Source organism: Nicotiana tomentosiformis, chromosome 8, assembly GCF_000390325.3.
Source record: "Nicotiana tomentosiformis chromosome 8, ASM39032v3, whole genome shotgun sequence".
Classification (NCBI taxonomy): Eukaryota; Viridiplantae; Streptophyta; class Magnoliopsida; order Solanales; family Solanaceae; genus Nicotiana; species Nicotiana tomentosiformis.
This window is the reverse complement of record NC_090819.1, coordinates 69,514,820-69,534,226: the sequence shown is the minus strand read 5'-3', so window position 1 is coordinate 69,534,226 and position 19,407 is coordinate 69,514,820.

Here is a 19,407-nt window from a genome sequence, read left to right as displayed (position 1 = left end):
TGTCTCGTTAAAAACCTTGCAAGAAAAGAAAACCCAGTGGGACAAAACCTTATAAGGAAAAAAGAGTACAACGTGTATTAACTCATCCCGATGAGAGCATCAATTCACATCCTTGAGCTTTTGCATCCCAATCTTGTACACTAGTTTCTTGAAGGTTAACGTCGGTAGAGATTTGGTGAACAAATCAGCCATATTATCACTTGAACGGATCTGTTGCACATTGATATCACCATTCTTTTGAAGATCATGTGTGAAAAATAACTTTAGTGGAATGTGCTTTGTCCTATCCCCTTTATGAATCCTCCCTTCAATTGGGCTATGCATGCTGCATTGTCTTCATATAAAATTGTGGGTAGTTTGTCATACTTCAAATCACATTTGTCTCGAATATGGTGTATTATAGACCTCAACCATACACATTCTCGACTTGCTTCATGAATAGCAATTATCCCAACATGATTAGATGAAGTAGTCACGATTGATTGCTTAGTCGATCGCCAAGATATGACAGTGCCTCCATATGTAAACACATAGTCTGTTTGAGATTGAACCTTGTGTGAGTCATATAAATACCTAGCATCGGCATAACCAATGAGATCGGGACTGCAATCATTGTCATAAAATAATCTCATATCGGTAGTCCCTTTAGATACTGCAATATGTGTTTGATTCCATTCCAATGTCTCCTTGTAGGAGCAAAGCTATATCTTGTTAAGACATTAACTGAAAAAGTTATGTCAGACCTTGTAATGTTAGAAAGATACATTAGTGCACTAATTGCACTTTCGGGACCAAGAAGCTCTTCATTATTTTCATGAGGTCGGAATGGATGTGCTTTATCCATATAAAATCGCTTTAAAATTATTTTAGTGTATGCTGAGTGATGGACAAAAATTTCATCTTTCATATACTCAATTTGTAGACCAAAATAAATTTTTGTCTTTCCAAGATCTTTCATTTCAAATTCTTTCTTTAAATAATCTACTGCTTTAAGAAGCTCCCTATGAGTTCCAGTGAAATTTAAATCATCAACATACACGATGATTATAATAAATTTAGATCCAAATCTTTTTATAAAGACACAAGGACAAATTGAATCATTCTTGTACCCTTCTTTCAACAGGTACTCACTCGGGCGATTATAGCACATGCGCCCTGGTTGTTTCAATCCGTATAAGGATTTTTGAAGCTTTATTTAATAAATTTCTTGGAAACCTTAATATACTTCAGAATAATTTAAATCCTTCAATGATTTCCATTCTACGCATATCACCTTTTTTCTTGTATTGCCAGATTAAAACCTGAAATGATGACATCCACCACAAGAGAACATGTCTCTATATAATCAATGCCAGAATATTTACAAATCTTCTTGTGACACGAGTCGTCTTTATGTCTATCGACTTGACCTTTTTTTTTCGCACAAGAACACATTTGTAACTCCACTAGCTTTATACTTTCAGGTGTTGGGACTATCCGTCCAACTTCATATTTTTCAGGTGAAATCAATTTTCATTGCGTATTTTTCATTTGGCCAATCATTTATCTGTCCAAATTTCATGACAGATTTGAGCTCAAGGTCTTCGTCAATATTAATAATATTGAGCGCTACATTATATTGAGATCTCTTTATCTTAATATTTTCAGGTACCTGAGCCTCTCCTATGAGGTCTTATGAAGTGTTATGTCATGGTGCTCTTTTAGAGCACTTGCCTCCTTATTATGACCATCTTGAATATTTGCTCCTCTCCTTCTTCAAGGAATTTTATCTTTGGAACCGATTAGTCTATTATGCTTCATGCATGCCGTAGACTCTATTCATTATGAACTTTATTTTATTTGGAGCATTAGCAGCTGAATATGATATTTATCTTTGGGTCAACAAATACGCCTCGCAATATTTTGCAAATGAATTATCACTTGAACTTCAAGTTCACATTTTCTCGTACGAGGATCTCGATGTACTCATAATAATTCATTACATGTATTACTTTTTCAGCTGCCCATTTTCTTCCCCTATTGTTGGGATCACCAACACATATCCCTAGCCTTAGTTGGGGATCCATCTTTATGCATTGTGATGGAACAATTAAATCATATAGCACATTCATATTTCTAGATAGAAATTATTTGGTTCCTGACCCTGGATCGATTGTAATAGGGAGAACTTATCATAACTTGGCTAGATGCGTACAAATGCTGTTGTATATTAAATAATACATCACATACCAAATTTTATTTTGGCAGTTTTGTTCTCATAACCAATGGTTTAGATATAATTGGAGGCATGCAATTTCTGCTAAACCAACTGTGATTTAAACCAGTATTATCAAGATAAATCATCATAATTTATATTCTGGAACTGTGCTCTAATAATTTGAGCAATCAATCTTGCAAAAGCCAAACTGCAAGTTGATAACAAATGCACATGTGACCATAGAATAGATGCATCTATTGAAATCATATAATAGTAAACGGTCAACATGGAAGGTGACTAAGCCCATATTTTATCACCTTTTATTCGTTCCAGAAATCAAGTGATTCAATCCCAATTTTAACTGGTATATCATGAGAATAAGCAGCACAAGAGAATTCTTGAAAAATCTTATATTTCTACAATATATGCCAATGTAATTCTCATTTAATTTTTTCGCATCATAATTGAACCGAGATGGTCAACTGGTCATGCCAACTAATATTTATTTAAGTAAACCTCTAGTTTACATGTGGCTTGTGATTGCATCATCATGCTTATACTTGTGTAGTACAAATAGAATAGAAGAAAAGTCAGGTAACGTTTCATATTTACCCGGTATGATTATAGTAATATAAAGATATTCAATTTTCTTTTCATTTATAGTCTCAACATGCTAACCACTTTGGCTAATATATTTGTAAATCAAAATATTTCTTTTGAGACTTACTATAATATTAATGTCATGAACAATTTCATTCATCCGGGTAATAACAAATTAGTTCTTTTAGAGCTCTTAACTGCTTTTGTACTACAAGATCTTTTGTCACACCATCCATATAATGAATGTCTCTTTCACAAAGAGAATCATATCATAATAATTGTCATGTTCAAAATCATCATAAGCAAAATAATTTCTTGCTTTAATTTTGCTTTTAATAACTTTCATAAGGCATGCCCATTTTTGTTTTTTGGCGTATCACATGTATGCGACCAATGATATATTCATGTAACTACACAGTAATATTCATTATCTTTCTTTATCTCAAACTGCCCTTAGAGGTGAGTTGTAGTATTTATTCAATAATGCACAAGTACATTATTATGCATAATCTTTATTACATATATATTTTCACATTCACTTTCAGGAATGAGTATGCAATCTCAATATTTATCACAAGTCACATTCTCTTCAAATAATTTTTCCCTTTTTATAATTACCATTGTGATAACTATTATTATTTTGGCTTTTCGCACACCCACATTCATTGGTCAACCACGTATTTATTTAGACTTATCATGCATTGCTATCACATTCACTTCAAGAATGGAGCAAATCAAGTGGGACAAGCTTCATGATTTTTCATGAAAAATACATTATTTTTTCTTTAGTTATTATTATTATCAATATGGTGCATTAGGACTCAAACTCAATGCCTTACCCATATAAAGGCATGCTAGGACTCGCACTCGAGCCTTTAAAATATTATTACTTCATAATTATAGGCATAAGTAAATTAACTTTCAAGAAGACATATATAATTATTTCATTCTTGAAACAGTTTCTCTGCAACAAAAATGCTAGTTAGGATATATGCCAATTTTTTTTAAAAAATGATATAATCACTTTTACATTTTAATAAATTAATTAGGGGAAAGGTGCAGATAACCTATAACCACTTATATTTCAAAGACTATAAGAACTTCACAAAAAAAAATTCAATACGGAGGAATGAGCCTTATGTTTCCAGCAAAAATATTTAAGGCTTAATGCATAACCGTGACTATTATAAATTATAACTATAATGAGTTTATATTGATTGTATATTCGAATGCCAAATTTGCAAGGTACTGTAAAATCGCCTACATATTTGATAACTTTAATTTCAATGAAATACATCATGTGATGGTAAAAAATATTATTACTAAATTACCTTAATAATTATCTATCATAGCATGTAAAAGGTCAGAACATATATATACGTTGGAATATTATCTTTTTCCTATAAGAGATGTAGCAAATAAAGACATACCTTTTCAGTTCTTTATTTCACTGGATACAATTAAAAAAAATATTTTAACTAAATACTGCACATAAAGTTAATGCAAAGATATGAAAGTGTGAATGGGTTTAGATGGATGTAAAACTTATCTTTATATTATCATCCAAGACATTTTTCATTGTATTTGATCTCATTATCTACTTATAATTTACATAGTCTTGACGTAAAAGATCATGAAATGAGCAATTCGTGCTGATAACGTGTTATAAAATAAAAGTAATTTAGTAAAACATGAACAAAAAATGGAGATAGAGAGAAGGAAGAGGTTTTCTTCTTCAATTGTGTGTATTTTCTTATCTATTACAAGGCCTTTATATAGGCATGAAAAGTGAAGAAAAATATGTCATTAAGCATTTGAGAAGATCATAGAGGAAGAGTAGACATCCACCATAATTTGATTTTTCTTATAACATTTAGAAACTAATATAATGCCTATTGCTTTGTTACTTGTTGCTAAATAGAAAATCATGGTTTGACCACCATGATTATCTATTTACTTGGTAATGAAAATTATTTAATTACCAAATAAAAAAAGTTACTATCTTATTCTAAATTACAAATCAAGTATATTAAAGTCTAAATAAAGTACTGTAATCCTTTAAGAATGTTATTGTAATATTATTTTTATGATTGTTATTTTAATATTACATGTATTAAATATATAATTAAGTTTCACTATCTCTTTTATTCTCTTTAAGTTGTGCATGTAGAATTTTAGTCTTGATTTCCATTAAGGAAATATCTTTCAAATTTTTATTTTTATTTTATTTACAGCATAAGTACAGATTCTTTTAGGAATTTGTCATAAAATCTACATATTTTTAATTGTTTTTGGTATTATGTACCTTAATTTAATATATATTTATTGAAAGCTCTACCTTTCTTTTATCCTTAATTGTATAAATATATTTTTGAGTTCTGATCACCACTAAATTTTTTTATAACCTTTGTACTAATTGATCTACCTTGTCACCACAAAATTTTAATTTCCTTAGCAAAAATTCTCTGGGGTCGTTACACATAAGTCAACATCTGGTCAACCTTTTCAACTTAAATTCTAAACCTTGGAACTAGGCGTTCCAAATTATTCCAAAACCTCACCGGACCCAAACCAATTACCCCCAGCAAGTCACATAACAAATGTAAAGCATAAATTGAGCTGTAAATGAGGGAACGAGGTTGTAATACTCAAAACGACCGGTCGTGTCGTTACAATAATAATTTTGCATTATAATATATGTTAAATATATGTGAACCAAAAGACCCTTATGTTTAATGTCTAAAAAGCAATTACATGAACCACCAATATCACAAGTTTGAAAGGCTATTATTACCCCATTTGATATTCTCATGTTAAGGATGTGAATGAAAAAAGTTCCTAAGTGAAAAAGGATGATGAGATACTGAAATATAAATCTCTAATTTCTTAATTGAGAATGAAATTTTGCATCAAACTAGTTGTAGTGCTACACTACAACAAAACTGTATCCTTCTCGTTTGTCATTCGCCGAAAATTCAATTTTCGACTACTTCTCGAACATAAGACTACTTGAGATTTCTCTTATTTTATTGGAAAGCTTGCTAATCTTGTCCTATGGCAATGATATTTCAGATAATCAGATGGTGGTGAAATAGATAATCAGATGGTGGTGAAATCTCCTGATAAATTAAAAAATTGGTGAAATCACGAATTTGATGAGTTAGAGAGAAGTAAGGTAACAATGATAATAGGGTTTATTACGTCGAAAACGATTTCTTGATTTCAATTTTAATTCTTCGGTCAATTATATGCCGAAGATGTCTTTGGTTCTCCTTGAGCTTGAAGCTTCTCTTTGACTCCTAGGCTCGTGTTGGTTTTGCTACTGCTTATGGTGGAGTTTAACTTCAAAAGCTTGAAATCCAACACATTATGTTAGAGCTTAACTTGAAAAAACTTGAATCTCAATACACTATGCTCGAATGTAATAGTTTCATGGAGTTTGAGAAAAGTACAAAAGATAGAAAAGTTGGATCTCTGCGCCTAAGTTGGGCTTTTTTATCTAAATTTTATTTGGCTAACTTTCAATGACTTTTAAACCTATGAATATTTTTCAATTACATGCTTAAAATATGGTTATTGTTGAATTTTATCCATATTATTTCAAGGGTTGAAAAACGGGGCAAGTGCACAAATATTCATTTTAGTTACTGTTTAGACATAGCCGAAGTTTATAGATTTCTGTAAGTTTAACCGCTTTAATATAAACACAGATTCACGCAAGCAAACTTCACATATATTCCTAAATGACACTTAGGGCCTATGTACAACCATTGTCAACTGGTTCTATCGTATCGACGAGTTCTGAACCTGCTTAAACAACAACTTTATTTGTGTTCGTTTTGTTGTTTTACTTTTATTTGGGTAATCAAACATGGCCATAATAAGGTGGCCTCGTTGATTTCCTTTTAATTCCGTCTATGTCAGTTTGCGAAAAACGCTAAATGTCCTAGTCTAGTCCGCCGTCTGCGCTTTGGTGCATGTATTTGTCACCTGTAAGAATTTGTGAATTTATTATTGGAGTTAATTATATTTTGTTTAGAAACTAATATAATGCCTCTTGCTTAGTTACTTGTTGCTAAATAGAAAATCATGGTTTGACCACCATGATTATCTATTTACTTGGTAATGAAAATTCTTTAATTACCAAATAAAAAAAGTTACTATCTTATTTTAAATTACAAATGAAGTATATTAAAGTCTAAATAAAGTACTGTAATCCTTTAAGAATGTTATTGTAATATTATTTTTATGATTGTTATTTTAATATTACATGGTTTATACGGTTAAAATCGAGTTTGCCCTTCATATAATTAGTCAAGATTGGAACATAATGGACCGAGAGTCGTCATTATAATATCGAGATATGATGTGAAGTCGGGTTTCGAGCTCAAGACCCAGACCGATCAATACCGAGCTCGAGTCAATATAGAGCTCGAGTCAATATCGAGCTCAGGTCAATATCAAGCTATGATGTGAAGTGGTGTTATCGAGCTCGAGAGCCAGAGACCGATTAATACCGAGCTCGAGTCAATATCGAGCTCGAAATCCAGAGACCGACCAATACCAAGACCGACCAAGATCGAGCTAAGAGACAAAAAGTCGTTGTAGCCGCACTAGGGGAGAGAATCTCGGCGGGAATTAAGGAAAAACTATTTAACTAATCTATCATGGTATCCCCACTATATTTTTAATAATATCCAAAGTAGGATTCCTCCGCTATATTAAGAGTGACTATCATTTCTCTAAAGGGATTAGACATTGGACATCTATACATTCATACACTCTCACATTTTAGAGATTATTGAGATTTACACACATATGGTAAATATTATCCTTTTTTGGGCTTTAGACATTGGTTCATCTTGTTCATTTATAAATCACTCTCTACTCAATTTGGGTTTGTATTTTTTTCTTTTTTACAGTCAATATTCGATATATTTTTACTTATTTTTTTAATTTGTACCAAGTTATACCACGTATCCTTAGAACTACATATAAATTCAACTCTATCAGTTTTTTGGGTAAACGGTTTGGCCCCCACCATGGGGCTAAGGCTAACAATGGTTATTTGGTACGAATCTCTGCAAAACACACCATTTTATACTTGCTCTTGGAAGTATCTTTGATTTCAGGTTAAAAACGACGAACTCTCAATCAATGGCCCTACCTATCGACAACGAACCTAGCCTTCAAAATGAGAACAATATCCTGACGGCTGGGGATGGAGGGCCACCCGTCGATCGCGTTGGAGCTCGGGCCATAGATCCAATTAACGTTAATTCACATGTGGCCATCGAGGCAAATCAACTTTCCGACCTCGAAAACAGCATTCATGATGGAACTCGATCTACAGTTCGAAATACCCAAAATGCTGGAGAAGACGGGATCAACCTGCGTATGATTTTTGAAATGTTGCAAGCTCAATAGGTAGCGATAGCTCAGTTGCAGAGCCAAACCCATGCACCGAGCAGGGCCGAGCTCGGTCCACCCCGAGAAGTCACCCACGAAACTGGGCCAGCTGTAGTAAGATCAAATGAACAAGAATCGGGGACTAATCCCGAAATTATTAAGATGTTAGAGGAACTGACAAAACGAATTGAGTCAGGAGAAAAGAGGATTGAAGCAAACGACAAAAAAGTAGAAACTTATAACTCCAGGGTTGATCAGATCCCGGGGGCACCACCGGTATTGAAGGGCTTGGATTCCAAAAAGTTCGTACAAACGCCTTTCCCCTGGAGCGCAACTCCTAAATCTATCCCCAAGAAGTTTCGCATGCCTAAAATTCCTAAATATAATAGAACGACCGACCCCAACGAGCATGTCACGTCTTATACATGTTCCATTAAAGGGAATGATCTAGAAGACGACGAGATCAAATATGTATTGTTGAAGAAGTTCGGGGAAACTCTGTCAAAGGGGGCAATGATATGGTATCATAATTTACCGCCTAACTCTATCAATCACTACTAAAAAATCAGGTTTTAGCGACGGACAAATTCTGTAGCTAAATAGAAAAATCCGTCGCTAATATCATTTAGCGACGGATTAGCAACGGATTATCATGAAATTCTGCTAGCTACGAGCGTGTTAGCGACAAATTAGCGACGACGTTCGTAATTAATTCCATTTTTTTTGTAGTGGATTCTTTTGATATGCTTGAAGATTCTTTCGTAAAAGCACACGCCGGATCCATAAAGGTCGAGACCAGGAAGTCAGACCTTTTCAAGGTAAAGCAAAAAGATAACGAGATGCTACGAGATTTCGTATCTCGTTTCCAAATGGAACAAATGGATCTACCACCGGTCACGGACTATTGGGATGTACAAGCTTTCACTCAAGGACTGAACGAACGAAGCTCGATGGCTTCAAGATAGTTGAAGCAGAATTTGATTGAGTACCCGGATGTTACCTAGGCCGATGTGCATAATCGATATCAATCGAAGATCAGAGTTGAAGACGACCAGTTGGGTTCTTGGTCCATTATTAAAAGGGACATCGATCGAGAATCAAGGTCGAGCAAGGACCGATATCAGCCGTATAACGGAGATCGTAGGGGTAGCGAAACTACACGTAACCCCGTACAAGGTAAAAGGAGAAGTGATCTAGGACAAGGGTCTCGGGGGCTGATGAACAAGAATGGACTCGACAGGCATATCGGACCTAAGGAAGCACCACAATTATCAGAATATAACTTCAACATCGATGCATCCGCCATCGTGTTGGCTATCAGGCGAATCAAAGATACTAATTGGCCTCGACCTCTGTAGTCCGATCCAGCCCAGGGAAATCCCAATCAAATGTGCAAATATTATGGCACCCATGGCCATAGAACCGAAGACTACAGGCAGTTGAGAGAGGAGGTAGCCTGTTTATTCAATGAAGGGTACCTTCGAGAATGTTTAAGTGACCGGGCCAAAAATCATTTCAAAAACAGAGATTTCAATAGACAAAACGAACAAGAAGAGTTGCAACACATCATACATATAATTATCGGAGGGATCGATGTCCCCCAGGGGCCACTTCTTAAATGCACTAAGATGTCTATTGTAAAAGAGAAGCGATCTCGGACTCAAGATTACAAACCTAAATGGACCTTGTCCTTTAGTGACGAAGACACAGAAGGAATCATGCAACCCCATAACGATATACTGGTAATATCTGTACTTATGAATAAAACTCAAGTTAAGCGCGTGTTAATTGATCTAGGTAGTTCGGCCAACATAATTCGATCAAGGGTCGTAGAGCAACTCGGTCTACAGGACCAGGTCGTACCCGCGACCCTAGAACTAAACAGATTTAATATGGCGTGTGAAACTACTAAGGGAGAGATAATCTTGCCAGTAAACGTGGCCGGGATCATCCAAGAAATGAAGTTCCACGTGATCGAAGGCGATATGAGATATAACGCCCTGTTCGGGAGGCCATGGATCCACAATATGAGAGCTGTGCCCTCGACCCTTTACCAGGTTCTGAAATTCCCAACACTGGAGGGAATCAAAACGGTCTACGGGGAGCAACCAGCCGCAAAAGAAATGTTTGTCATCGATGAAGTGATTCTGATATCTCCACTATCATCGACAAAGGGATCAGGTTCGGAGGAGGAACGGGATACCAAATATAAATCACAAACGCCTGCCTCGACCCAACTAGAGAATCAGAAGACTGACGAAGATGATGACTACGGGGTCCCTCAATCCTTTACGGTCCCCGATAATTCTGACGCTACCCAATCAACGGTCGAAGAAATGGAGCAAATCATGCTGATCGAACATCTGCCCGAGCGAAAGGTATACCTGGGCACGGGGTTAGATCCCGAGCTCAAGAAAAATCTTATTCAATTTCTTATAGCAAACATGAACTGTTTCACTTGGTCCCATCTTGACATGATAGGGATCCCACCGGAAATAACCACTCATAAACTAAGCTTGGATCTGAAATTCCATCCGGTAAAGCAAAAAAGAAGGCCCCAGTCTAAGGTCAAACATGCCTTCATCAAGGATGAGATAACCAAACTTCTTAAAATAGGATCCATTCGAGAAGTAAAATACCCTGAATGGCTAGCAAATATGGTGGTAGTCCCTAAGAAGGGAAACAAACTTAGAATGTGTATATATTATAAAGACCTAAATAAAGCATGCCCTAAGGATTCTTTTCCTTTGCCTAATATCGATCATATGATCGACGCCACGGCCGGCTACGAGACTCTCAGTTTTCTCGATGCCTACTCTGGGTACAACCAGATACAGATGAACCCGGAGGATCAGGAAAATACATCATTTACCACTAAGTACGGTACCTACTATTATAACGTAATGCCATTCGGTCTAAAAAATGCCGGTGCAACTTATCAACGCCTAGTAAATCGATTGTTCTAAAAACAAATAGGAAAATCAATGGAAGTTTATATTGATGACATGTTAGTTAAGTCTCTGCGAGCAGAGGACCATTTAAAGCATTTGGAGGAAACTTTCAACGTACTAAAGAAGTACAATATGAAGCTCAACCCCGAAAAATGTGCATTCGGGGTTGGCTCGGGCAAGTTTCTTGGTTTCATGGTGCCCAACCGAGGAATCGAGATCAACCCCGATAAAATCAAAGCTATCGAGGACATCACGGTAGTAGATAATGTAAAGGTCGTGCAAAGGTTAACGAGGAGGATAGCCGCCCTGGGACGATTCATTTTGAGATCTTCAGATAGGAGCCACCGATCATTCTCACTGCTTAAGAAGAAAAGCAACTTTGCATGGACTCTGGAATGCCAGCAGGCTTTGAAAGAACTAAAGCGGTATTTATCGAGCCCGCCGCTGCTTCATACCCCGAAAGTGGACGAGTAACTTTACTTGTACTTAGCTGTCTCGGAGATAGCGGTAAGTGGAGTTCTGGTTTGAGAAGAACGAGGTACGCAATTCCCTATTTATTATGTCAGTCGGACCTTAGGTGAGGCCGAAACTAGATACCTACACTTAGAAAAATTAGCGCTTGCTTTAATAAGCGCCTCTAGGAAACTAAAACCATATTTCCAATGTTATCTGATACATGTTGTAACAATTTATCCTATTCAAAACGTTTTGTACAAACCCGAGCTTTCGGGTTGATTGGCCAAATGGGCCATAGAAATCGGTGGATACGATATCGAGTATCGACCCCAAACCGCTATCAAGTCTCAAATCTTGGCGGACTTCGTGGCTAACTTTTCACCAGCCCTCATACCCCAGATTGAAAAAGAGCTACTGATAAAATTGGGTACCTCTTCGGGAGTCTGGACTCTTTTCACGGACGGTGCCTCGAACGCAAAGGGGTCCGGATTAGGCATTATACTAAAGTCACCCACAGGTAATGTAGTTAGATAGTCTATCAGAACTACAAAATTGACTAACAATGAGACTGAGTATGAGGCCATGATTTTAGGTCTCGAACTAGCTAGAAGCTTGGGAGCAGAGGTCGTAGAGGCTAAGTGTGATTCCCTCTTCGTGGTAAACCAAGTTAACAGGACTTTTGAAGTCCAAAAAAATCGAATGCAGAGGTACTTGGATAAATTACAGGTGACTCTACATCAATTTAAAGAATGGACTTTGTAACATGTACCCCGAGAACAGAACAACGAGGTCGACGCTCTTGCAAACTTAGGCTCAAGGGTCGAAAATGACGAACTCAACTCGGGGATTGTCGTGCAACTCATAAGATCGGTGATCGAAGAAGGTCATGCCGAGATAAACTCCACAAGTCTAACCTAGGATTGGAGAAACAAATATATATAGAGTACTTCAAGAACGGGAAGCTTCCATCATATCCAAAGGAATCGAGAGCTTTGCGCACAAAGGCAGCACGATTCACCCTGTCCGAAGACAGAACACTTTTTAGAAGGACGTTCGATGGACCATTGGCAATATATTTGGGACCAGGAGATACCGATTACATCCTACGAGAAATTCACGAGGGCACTTGCGGAAACCATTTCGGTGTCGATTCGCTGGTCCACAAAGCAATCAGAGCAGGGTATTATTGGACCGATTTGGGAAAAGATGCGAGAGAGTTCGTTCGAAAATGTGACAAATGCCAAAGACATGTGCCCCTAATTCATCAACCCGAAGAGCTACTCCACTCGGTCTTATCTCTATGGCCTTTCATGAAATGGGGAATGGACATCGTCGGCCCCCTCCCATCGGCCCCAGGTAAAGCTCAGTTTATTTTGTTTATGACTGATTATTTCTCTAAATAGGTTGAAGCACAGGCTTTCGAGAAAGTCAGAGAAAAAGAAGTGATAGACTTCATTTGGGACCACATCATATGCCGATTCGGGATGCCAGCCGAGATTATATGTGATAATGGAAAACAATTCATCGGCAACAAAGTAACTAATTTTTCGAGGATCACAAGATAAAAAGGATCCTATCAACATCGTATCATCCCAGCGGGAACGGACAAGCCGAATCGACCAACAAAACCATCATCCAAAATTTTAAGAAGAGATTGACCGACGCTAAAGGAAAATGGAGAGAAATACTACCCAAGGTCCTATGGGAATATCGCACAACATTAAAATTTAGTACCGGAGCAACGCCATTCTCGTTGGTTTATGGCGCCGAAGCTCTGTTTTCGGTTGAGGTCGGATAACCTAGCGTCGGGTTTCGATATACAACAAAGGAGTCGAATAACGATACCATGAACACGAGCCTAGAATTATTGGATAAAAGATGAGAGACCGCTCTCATTCGATTGGCCGCCCAAAAATAGCGGATCGAAAGATACTACAATCAAAGAACCAATATTCGACATTTTAAAATTGTGGACTTAGTGCTAAGGAAAGTCACCCTCAACACCTAAAATCCGAATGAAGGGAAACCGGGTCCGAACTGGGAAGGACCATATCAGGTTCTCGAAATCGTCGGAAAGGGATCCTACAAGCTCGGCGTGACAAATGGCAAACAACTACCGAGCAATTGGAATGTGTCGCACCTAAAACGATACTACTACTAAGGTACGACCCTCCTATGTTCATTTGTATTTCGAAATTAACCCTTGCAAGTGTTCAACCAGAAACAGGGATGGATTCTTCAACGTGAAGCCTTTAGGTCTAAAAGCATGCGTTGCACTCTTTTTCCCTTAGACCGGTTTTATCCCAAATGGGTTTTTCGGAAAGGTTTTTAATGAGGCAACCATTGATCGTGTTAACTTAGAACAATTCAACAGTATCCAAGGCCTCTTTACAATTAACCACAAATACTGGGGGGCATTGCCCTCGAATATATCAAGCTTGATGCAAGAAAGTTACTTCATGGCAACAGGGTCTCGATAGGAAAAATTTGTAAGGGCCAAATGGTCAAACAAACCATGCCCGCGTAGTTTGCTCGAGCCCTGGCACAAAACATGAACACATGTATAATGACTTATAAAGAGAAATTCTTCTTTACCGATATCTCATATCTTAGAAAGATTCTTCTACATCATGTTCCCGATCTATTATATAAACAGGCTTAAAGGGCCGACCATGACCGGAGTTTGAATAAGTACCCCATAAATCGGGGACCGCCAACAGAAAAATCAACGAGATCAAGCTCTACAAAGCCTAAGGGCTACCTTACTTCGAGTTCGAGCAAACACTCACTCGACCATTAAGCCCAAGGGCTACTCTTACTTCGAGTTCGAGAAAACACTCACTCGATCATAAAGCCTAAGGGCTATATTAACTCGATAAACACTCACTCGACCATAAAGCCTAAGGGCTACATTAGTTCGGGTTCGAGCAAACACTCACTCGACCATTAGCCTAAGGTCTACTCTTACTTTGAGTTCGAGAAAACGCTCACTCGACCATTAAGCCTAAGGGATACTTTTACTTCAAGTTCGAGCAAACACTCACTCGACCATTAAGCCCAAGGGCTACTCTTACTTCGAGTTCGAGCAAATACTCACTCGACCATTAAGCCTAAGGGCTACCTTACTTCGAGTTCGAGCAAACACTCACTTGACCATTAAGCCTAAGGGCTACGTATACTTCGAGTTAGAGCAAACACTCACTCGACCATAAAGCCTAAGGGCTACATTAACTCTAGTTCGAGCAAACACTCACTCGACCATAAATCCTAAGGGATACATTAACTCTAGTTCGAGCAAATACTCACTCGACCATAAAGCCTAAGAGCTACATTAGTTCGAGTTCGAGTTCGAGCAAACACTCACTCGACCATAAAGCCTAAGGGCTACGTATACTTCAAGTTCGAGCAAACACTCACTCGACCATAAATCCAAAGGGCTACATTAACTCGAGTTCGAGCAAACACTCACTCGACTATAAAGCCTAAGGGCTACATTAACTCGAGTTCGAGCAAACACTCACTCGACCATAAATCTTAAGGGCTACATTAACTCGAGTTCGAGCAAACACTAACTCGACCATAAAGCCTATGGGCTACATTAACTCGAGTTCGAGTAAACACTCACTCGACCATAAATTCTAAGGGCTACATTAGTTTGAGTTCGAGCAAATGCTCACTTGACCATTAAGCCTAAGGGCTACGTATACTTCGAGTTCGAGTAAAAACTCACTCGACCATAAAGCCTAAGGGCTACATTAACTCGAGTTGGAGCAAACACTCACCCGACCATAAAACAAAGGGCTACATTAACTCAAGTTCGAACAAACACTCACTCGACCATAAAGCCTAAGGGCTACATTAGTTTGAGTTTGAGCAAATGCTCACTCAACCAATAAGCCTAAGGAATACGTATAAAACCTAAGGGCTACCTTAATTTGAGCCCGAGAAATCATTCTCATTCGACCACAAAGCCCAAGGGCTACATTGATTCAAGTTCGGACTATTGCCCCGAATCGGGGACTACATAGCAAGTTTAAAGGCTATTTTGCTTCAAATTTGCCCTTTGTACAAATTAACAAAAAAGGCGAAAGATTCAGAAGCTATGAAAGGAAGAAAGTTTTAATATACATGTCAAAATCATTTACAAGGGCAAGACGGCCCGATCAAATTTCTTTACAAAAGACCAAAACGGTCTTATAAGAAACACAAAAAATATGAGAAAGTTTTTAGTCCTCTCCGGGAGCAGCATCTTTGCCCGTGAGGTCCCCTTCACTTTCAGATCCGCTCGCACTCCCAGTATCATCATCATCGGGAAAAGCCAACACTCTGGCTTCGGCTTCAAGCTCCTTCGCTTTTTCTATCTCGGCCGTTAGATCGAAGACACGAGCATGAATCTCTTTGAAAGTCTCCCTTTGAGACTAACATTTAGCATGCTCGGCAACCTAGTTTTCCAGAGCCTGAGCAGCCTCAGCAACCTCCTTTGCTAGAACTTGAGCATCTTCGGCATCAGATCGATAAACGGTCACCATTGCATCAATATTGGCCATGGTTTTCTCGACTTTTGTTTTGGCCGCTGCATGTTATGTGGCCAATCTCTCTCGATCTGAATTTGCTGAGCTCAACTAAGAGTGGAACTCCTCAATTTTCTTGGCTTGCACCAAGGCTTTCTATTTTAAGTTTTGGAGATGGGCATCGGCCGAATCCAGTTGAGTTCGGGCAGTCTCCTTCTCTGAGGCGAAGCGGTCCATGTTCTTCCTCTACTCCTCGGCCTCCGATTTCACTACGTCCACTTCAGCACAAAGCTGCCTAATCACATCGAACTTTTGCTCGACCTGCGAGACCGAATTATTAACCATAAATCCCGAATTAATATCATTAAATTCAAAGATTCTTTGTACCTGCGTGGACATCTCAGCTTGTTCTTTCTGAGATGTTTCCAGCTCGGCTCGGAGTCCTTTTACTTCCCCTTCTCTCTACTCACTGAGAAGCTTTAAGGCATCTCTCTCCTCAGTAAGCCTTCAAACTTCGGTCTCGTACGGCTCAGATCCCCTAGGGATTGGAAAAATGCCTCGTGATGAAGCACAGTAGCCTATAAAAATAAGAAGGGATTATACAAGGAAAGGGAAACACAAGTATGAAGATTGGAAAAGAAATTATGAACTTACCCGATTCAGGGTCTGCTGGGCTTCGTTAAATAGGCAAGGCGCTCCCACCTCGCTCGAGCTCTTCTTCAAAGCCTCCAAGTCACTCGGACCGGTAACATCTTCTACCCCGATAAAATAACCACAGAAAGGATCCTCCCCTCCGTGGGCCCCTTTCCCGTGACAAGTCTCCACATCTTGAACATCACGTATCATCGATTGGGAAAAGGAAGGGAAAGAGGAAGAATCGCCGATCTCTATCACCCCGAGTAGGTCTTTTGGGGCGCCGCCTCCGTCTTCGGGAGCCCTAAGCTCAGTTTGTGCACCGGCATTCACCGCCTCTTCGACGGTCTCTCTAACTCGAGGTAAAACATCCTCGGTCTCTCTCGACTCGAAAACTTGGGTCGAAGTCCCCTCCTCGACCTCATCAAGTCTGGTCGGAGTAGTATCAACTTCCACCGATACCGAAGGATTTTGAGTATCGGTGCTAGCCCGGGCACGGGCCAACAGCCCGGAATCACTTTCTTCTTCTTCTTCTTCTTCATCCCTTAGACTCAGGACTGACTCCATAGTCAAAGGGATTACGTTCACCTTAAGTTTACGAGCCGCTCTCTTTTTGGGTTTTTGACCCTCAGAGTCCGAGGCCCTTTTTTCTCTTAACCACCTTCTCCGGTTTTGAGATAGGCGGTAGAATTTCTTCATCACCTGATGGGGGTCTCATAACCGCATCTTTTCCAAGACCTACAAAGAAAGGAAAGTAAGTAAAACTTATGCCCGAAAAAATACTTGAGCAGATCGGTGAGCCAAGAGGAAGGTTTACCATGAGTACGAGCCTCCCACCGGCCCTTCGACGAATCGCGCCATGCGCGCTCGGCACGACTCTTTGATGAATCGCGCCATGCGCGCTCGGCATATGTTAACATCGAAACCAAGCTCCTGACCCAGTACTCGAGATGGGGAACCGCGCCCGGCATCCAAGCAACGGATGTATCAAGAAAGGAATTGATAAGAAAAGGTGAAGAAGTAAAAAAACAAAAGTAAAAAACGGAATCACACTTACGGTTCATATTCCATTTCTCGGGAAATGACATACTCTCAGCTGGGATTAAGTCTGAGGTCTTCACTTGAACAAACCGGCTCATCCAACCCTGATCTTTGTCTTCATCTATGCTCAAGGTGAACGCCTTGGTGGCCCGGCGTTGAAGCTTTATCAACCCACCTCGGTAAAGATGAGGGTTGTATAATATTACGAGGTGGTCGAGGGTAAAGGGAAGGCCGTCGATTTTGCTCACAAAGAAACGGAGCAGTATTACAATCCTCTAGAAATAAGGATGTATTTGACCGAGGGTCACTTAGTACTTTTTTCAGAAGTCGATGATGACCGAATCGAGGGGACCCAACGTAAAAGAATAAGTGTAAATACTCAAGTACCCTTCCACGTGGGTAGTGATCGCTTCCTCCGGTACCGGTATCACGACCTCTTTATTTTTCTAATCACAATCTTTCTTCATCAAATCAATAAGGCTTTGGGGTATCGAGCATATATATCTCGATACCAGCTCACATCGACTAGCAACCGATGAGGGTTTCTCAACCTTAAAGTCAGAATCGATAACACATCCCCTGGGAATGAGTTCTTCGAGGCGTGGCTCCACCACCGATTTCTCACCGGCCGACCGAGATGAGGAAGCAACCTCATTCTGAGGAACGGTTTTAGATATCTTAGCCATCTAAATTTTCAAGAACAAAGAAGATGGGAAATTAAAATATTTTGGTGTTTGGCGAAGAACAAGCAAAGAAATTCTTAAAGCTGGAAATAGAGAACTTTGGAGAACGCGAAGAACTTTAAAGGTTGGAATGAGAAGAGTTGAAGGTAAAAGGTTTAAAATAATGAAGAAGGAGGGCTATTTATAGATTTCGCAAAGACGGTTCAAAATCGATAGTGGTCGACCATCGTCTGACGCGCATTTAATGCCTTGATAACTGGATCGACGGGACATTTGTCACATACGTCATAATCGGGCTCGATGTAGACGTCAGTGTGTATCTAGTCAAAAGTTGAAAAATCATATCGTTTCTCGCCATATTCTTTCCGAGAAACGAGGGGACTATTTGTATACGGTCAAAACCAAGTTTACCCTTCGTATAATTAGTCAATATTGGAACATAATGGACCGATGGTCGTCATTATAATATTGAGATATGATGTGAAGCCGGGTTATTGAGCTCAAGTCAATATCGAGTTCAGGTCAATATCAAGTTATGATGTGAAGTGATGTTATCAAGCTCGAGAATTAGAGACCGATCAATACCGAGCTCGAGTCAATATCGAGTTCAGGTCAATATCAAGCTGTGATGTGAAGTGGTGTTATCAAGCTCGAGAATTAGAGACCGATCAATACCGAACTCGAGTCAATATCGAGCTCGAAATCCAGAGACCGACCAATACCAAGATCGAGCTAAGAGACAAAAAGCCGTTGTAGCCGCACTAGGGGAGAGAATCTCGGCGGAATTAAGGAAAAATTATTTAACTAATCTATCGTGGAATCTCCACTATGTATTTTTAATAATATCCAAAGTAAGATTCCTCCACTATATTAAGAGTGACTATCATTTCTATAAAGGGATCAGACATTGGATATCCATACATTCA